Here is a 6,243-nt window from a genome sequence, read left to right as displayed (position 1 = left end):
GAAAAAAAGGAAAAATAAAAAATCCAGGCCTCTGCCGATTCACTGACACTGACCATTAAATGACTACCAGCCACTTACTTCTGGATATCTTCAATGAATACACTAAGTAAATTAAAGAAGATGCTATATATCTGTTTTTTGTCTAAATGGGGTTTTCTGCTCTACTGATACTTCCTATAAGCCTTGGATTTAGTGGATGCACTCTTTAAAAAAAAAAAAACCAACAAAAAAAAGCAAACCAAAACATAAATTATTTCTCTCTCTCTTTCTCACTGACACCCACAAGCACTCTCATCCTTCATGTTTAGTTGCTGACATAATCTCAGTATGCCAATATCTCAGACTACACATAAAGTGGCTTAAACGCATATGCCTTGTCTTTCCATTCAGGGTGTAAATTTTAGAATGCATTCTTTCACACTGAAAAGTTTTATGAGTTATAGGGGACAGTGGGGAAGAATTTAGTCATGTCAGTAGCTAGGAACATGATTAATGCATTAACAAAGTCATATTTAATGTGCCCAATGGGAAATTCTAAATCTTCAGGGTTCTGTTTTAATGGTCTAAATCTGAATCTTTCAATAACTGCTTAGCATTGAATTTTTTGTTTACCTCAATCTACAAAACCACTTTTATAAGCTTGTTATAAGATTGAACAACACGATCCAAGGTTTGTTTGGTCTTGCATTCATAAGATCTACAACTTGCAGAAGAAAATTAGGAGAAACAAAGAAGGTCAGAAACAAAGCAAAAAAGTAACCAAAAGCATTCAGTGGTGTTACACTTGACTAAAATGCTTTTCTAAGAGTAATTTCTAATGTTTCCTAGTAGACCTCTTAAAAGCAAACCGAACAAAAACAATGCGATTTGGAACTCAGTAATGCATTCTGAGAGGTACTGCATTGATTAGCACCAGCAAGACTATTAGCATTATCCTATAAGTTTAGACACAGATTCACAGACCTTCACTGTAACTTAATCGTATACAAGAATCTAAATGACTCAGTGAGTGTAACTCATCCCTTTTACTTTATGTCTCGTGAGCTAATCCGTTAAAAAATAATGGATCACAAACTGATCTTAATTTTTGCAATCATTTACATTATTAGCAGGCACTGAGTGAGGAAGTAATTGTAAAATACAATAGTTCAGGCTTTCTTTTTTTACTCCAGTTTTGAGAAAGAAAATGGGTTTTGGGCTTTAACTAAGAAGATAGACAAATTCCTGATTTAAATGACTCTATTGGTGTTTATCAAATATACACTTCTAGTAATTTAATCAGTTTAGATTTCTCTTCATGTGTTGAATTTATAGTGCAATCTTTTCCTTTTCAGGGAAGCTAGAAAAGCCAAGTGGACATGGTTGGGGTTTTTGTTGTTGTTTTTTCCTTTGTTTTTTCTAGTTGAAATATGTGTAGTAGATTTTCTTTATTAGAAAGCGAATAAGCTGAGCAGAGACATCTGTTGCTATGCATTCTTAGATAAGGCCATTAATTAGTTGAGGGCTTTTTATCACTGCATTTTTTTATTATTCTTATCCATTTCTATTTCAACTTAGAGCAGGCAGAAGTCTCTACTTTTGCCTTTCTGTTTTATTAAATAAACTCTATTAATTATCACTATCTGTCTTTGACCAAAAGAGATATCTATTCAACAGCAGTTGGAGAGTTTAAAAGTTATTTTAATATGGTAGAAATTATAACAAATTAAAAGTTAAGTAGCATGAGATGATCAGACATCTCAGTAACCTCCTGGAAGAATCTAAATGCTTATTTAATGCTTATTCCTTGCACATCAAGCCAATTTATTTCAACTAAATATTTTCTGTTTATGATATGTACTATCTCCAGGCTTAAAAAGCTAAATTCAAAACATTTGCAGCCCCAAATGAGGAGCAGGGTCTTGTAACACAGAATCAGAAGTGTATGTACATTAAAATTATATTTAACCCAATAACTTTTAAAAAATAATTCTGTAAGTTAAAATAGAAAGTAATAACAACAGTGCTTTGTACCAAATATCTCATTTGTTTTCTGCGTGAGGAGCTAAAATTTCTGATTTTATAAACCCCTATGCAATATCATTAATAGTTAAAATGCAGAGGAAAGCATAATACTCAATTAAGAGTCTGTCTTATTGTGACTCTCTCTTTCCCCACATTTGTTTCTATGACTAGATCCTATCTGCTCCAAAACAGTTCAACCTTTAGTTGGTTCCTTTCTTTTAAGGGAGAGTGTGCAAGAGATTTTCAAGTTGAAGGAAGCAGATGAAGAGTAACAGAAGTTCCTGGATATGAAACCTGTGACCACTAAAAAAACCCAAAACCCAGGCAACTAGCCACCATCACTACACTGTTGCCATTGCAAGTGTCCCCATCATGACCACAAAACAGTGTAGTGATGGCATTGTAATGCTTCTTTTTTTCTCAGATTTCTCAGGTTCTCAGGACTCTGGATTCTGATGACTGTCACCCTAGAGGAAAGCAGCCTTAAAGTGCTAAAAGTGATAAAAGCAATAGAAGTGATAAAAGTGATAAGGGCTACTTTCATCTGGGCTCCCACTTACTACTCTGTCATTGGAAAGATTTATCAGCTGATGCCTCCAGGTAGATAATAAAGTGTGTTAATTCTAGTTTGGCCAGGGGATTATTCCTCAGAACATCTTAGCTCTATTCATAGCTGTGCTTTCAATTGCATGTGTAATTTAGAGTGAATTGCCAACAATTAATCTCCCTGTTCTTCTCTGCTGTAAAGCTAACTGTGAATTCTTTCGTTGTACAGGACTTTAAAGCTTTATGAGTTACAAATGTTATGCGATCAATTATTGATAGAAAGCTGAAACCAAATGCATATTTTTGGGTTTATTTCCTTCCCTGTTAATTTTATGTATGTATTTAAATTGGAATTCATAAATGTTTGCTTTTTTCACTCTAGCACATTTTATAGCCTACCTCAAAAGTCTGCAATGTATTTCCAAGTAAAAGGTTAAAATTTTTAGTTTTTTGGGTTTTTTTTGCAAAATTCCATTTTGGCAAGCCAAGCTCAAGTACTTTCCACACACAAAACAAAACCCTAAATAAAAGGTTAGTGGTATCCATAGAAGACACCCTCAGTGATTCATACAGAGTACTCTGGCAGACGCAGTAGTGTGTCTGAACCTCACTTCCATTAAAATCGATGCAGCTAAACATACAGCAATTTTGGAGGATGGTATAGATTGTTCTGAGACAATTTGACTACTTTTTGAACTGGTGTTATGCCCATACCTATGCCAAATCTTCTACTAAATGGTTGTATAACCTTTTCACAAAGTGTATCAGTCAAATATTTCAAAAGATTCTACATACAGGTACAATTAATCATCTACAAGCCTGGCTGATAACATGGCAAATCCTCAACCCATTACTGTACCGCATATTCTTTTCCTTTAACTTCACTGCAACCTGAAAAAAAACAAGTGCATAGATGCAAGTGTGTCATTAAATCTGCCCAGCAGTTCCTTTTCTCTTTACATCCCCAATACAGAATAAATAATTTGTCATGGAAATATACAGAAAGGGTTTAAATGTAATGAGATTGGAAAAATCGGTCTTTAGTCATTTGCAAATTGCACTCTTTCTGTGATTTTTTTTTCTTGTAAATAGCAAATTTGGGTTTTGTCATTTCGTCTGCTTCTCTAAAACAGAAGAAAATCACAAACTTCCGGAACAGATTAACTTTCTTAAAATTCTCTATGGATTTAAAATCTTATGCCTAAAATTGCATTGTTAAATAGACAATCTATTTAGACAGGACAAGCTTTAGGAAAATGTGTATTTTTGGTTTGATGTTTTCTCTGGAGTATTAAAGTAAAATAAATGTTTAATTAAAGCTAAATTAGTTACATTTTCAACAATAAATACATTACAAGGATGGAGAAATTCCCTTCTAAGTGGGAAGCCAAAAGCTGAGTATGAACTTTCCCAAAATGGCCAGTACTTATATAAGCCTAATATGACATTGTATTTCTTTGTATCTCAGCAGTCTATGCAACTTTGTAAAAGGAAATTCTAAGCTTCCTCTATGCAAAACCACAAATGTCCTTTATGTTCAAATTCTTCCCACATGTGACAGTCATCAGGACAGGAGCATCTCTACATTTTAAACCCAGAATATCATCTAAAAAATCACTGAAATCAGGGGTAGCAACTACATAGGCTTCTGTGTGCGTTAGATAAGTCCAGCAGACAGTTAAGTACTGAGTATCTGAATTCCCTGCCAGTTGATAATGTCACTTTCATGCCAGAGTTTTTAATCCTAAACTTCTTTGTTCTTTATGGACTACATTCAGAAAGTAGTCCATAAATAACAAATCTGCTAAATAAATGGGTAAATGGTAAACAGAACACACATTTTTAAAGGTGTCTAACCATCAGTGAACACAATTCAGGAAAATATTTCCATGCCTTTCTACTCTTTGTAGTAAAATACAATTTTATCTTTGCCTTAAAGAAAGGAGCTAGTGTACTTCTTAACAACAATTCATCAGTTCTGTTTCATGACATCGTAATTTAGTTAGCACTGTGATATTAAAGCAGCTAGAAGCAATTTTTTTCATTTTTTTATTAGCAAGTCTTTCCATGAACCTCATGTGATCTATAACAAGCAAGGTATTAATAATTGCATAGATATCTTTAAGTGAATTGCTTTGTGTATATTTGAAAGGCAATAACTTAGTTGATCTCACCTATTCTGGGAAAAGAAATAGGATCAACTGGTCATACTTTTCTATGGTCATAGCTCTGAACAGTAAGATTAGATTATTTTCAGTTTATGTGAAAGACTCTAGAAAGTCATATAAACATAAGGTTATTTCAGTATTGTTTAAATGGCACACAGTGATGTGTATATTTACATGTTATTATAAAAAGCTGTGTAACATCATAGAGTCGAGTTCTAGGAATAACAAAGAGAAGTGCTAAAGTCAATATGGAGCTGTTATCCAATAGTTATTTCAGATGGAGACTCAGTCAGTTCATAGCTCTTCTCCAAAAATTTCAAGTTTGTTTTTTTCTTTCTTTTTCCCCTGTCTTATCTCTCATTCTAGTGATGGATAGGATGTTAGCTATTGAAAAATTACATGGGCATTGATATTATTCAGATGTATTCACTCTTGATGCACAATGAATAAATTATTTAAAAATTACAAAAGAAGGGCTGCCTGTAGATGCATTTAAGCTTCTCTCGTTTAAACAGAAAGAGGCTCTTCTACTCACTTAAGTTTACTGCTTCCATCTCATATGAAAGCTAGTAACAAAATTTGATATGAACAATTGGCAAGTTGGCCTTCAAATAATAAATATACTGTATTGTAAGTATATATATATATAGCAATAAGCTCTTGTGATCATTGTGTTAGGCAGAAGTGGCCGTCAAACCCTCTTGGCATCTGTATCCTGAATGAAGGAAGGCAAAACAGTCTGAAGATATTTAAAAAACCCCACCCAACTCATAGTATCAGAAGACTGGCAATCGAAATGAGCCTTTCAGAACCACAAGTGCTATTTCTTCAACATAAAATGTTATCATTCTAGAAGACCTGTGCAAGACTCTTTATCTCCACTATGAGAGAAAGACAATATGCTTATTTGAACAAATATGCAGATATAAAAGATAGATTTGTTAATTAAGCTCTCCAAGTTTGTGTGTCTTCTTGCTACAATATGAAAACTCAGTGTTAAATACTTTTCAAATAACTAAACTGTGGTATCCAAGAAAATCATTGACAAAAGAAGATTACATTCTTTTACCTTTTACTAATTTATTTAATTCACCAGAATTTCCTAAGTTGTGTTTTATAATTCTATACTTCTAGTTCGCCTGAGACATATTTTCATAAAAGTCCTTTATTGCTACTTTACGCAGCTGTTATCACAGTTAGGACTGTGCTAAAGGCCAGTGCCACAGTGTCACAAGAACAGAGTGCCAGCTGGTTGATCTTAAGGAATTTCATTATTTCCTTTCCTTTCATCTTCTCCGAAACTTTTCAACCACCCTGCGGCGGATATTAAACTCACATCTAAGACAGCTGCCAATCAGTATAGCCTGGTGGTGTTTAGCAGGGCACACTGAATATAGAAGTTTTCCATTTAGGTTGTTTGCCTGTTTTAGAGTTTTTCCTCTTTTCTGTACTCGATCTGCAATGACACTGCATTTAGGGGGAATGGTGTTCAAGAAGGTGATATTGGCCATGAGGCCGTAATAAC

Source organism: Falco cherrug, chromosome 2 (genome assembly GCF_023634085.1).
Source record: "Falco cherrug isolate bFalChe1 chromosome 2, bFalChe1.pri, whole genome shotgun sequence".
Lineage (NCBI taxonomy): Eukaryota > Metazoa > Chordata > Aves > Falconiformes > Falconidae > Falco > Falco cherrug.
The sequence above is the reverse complement of the archived record's forward strand: the minus strand, read 5'-3'. Positions refer to the sequence as shown.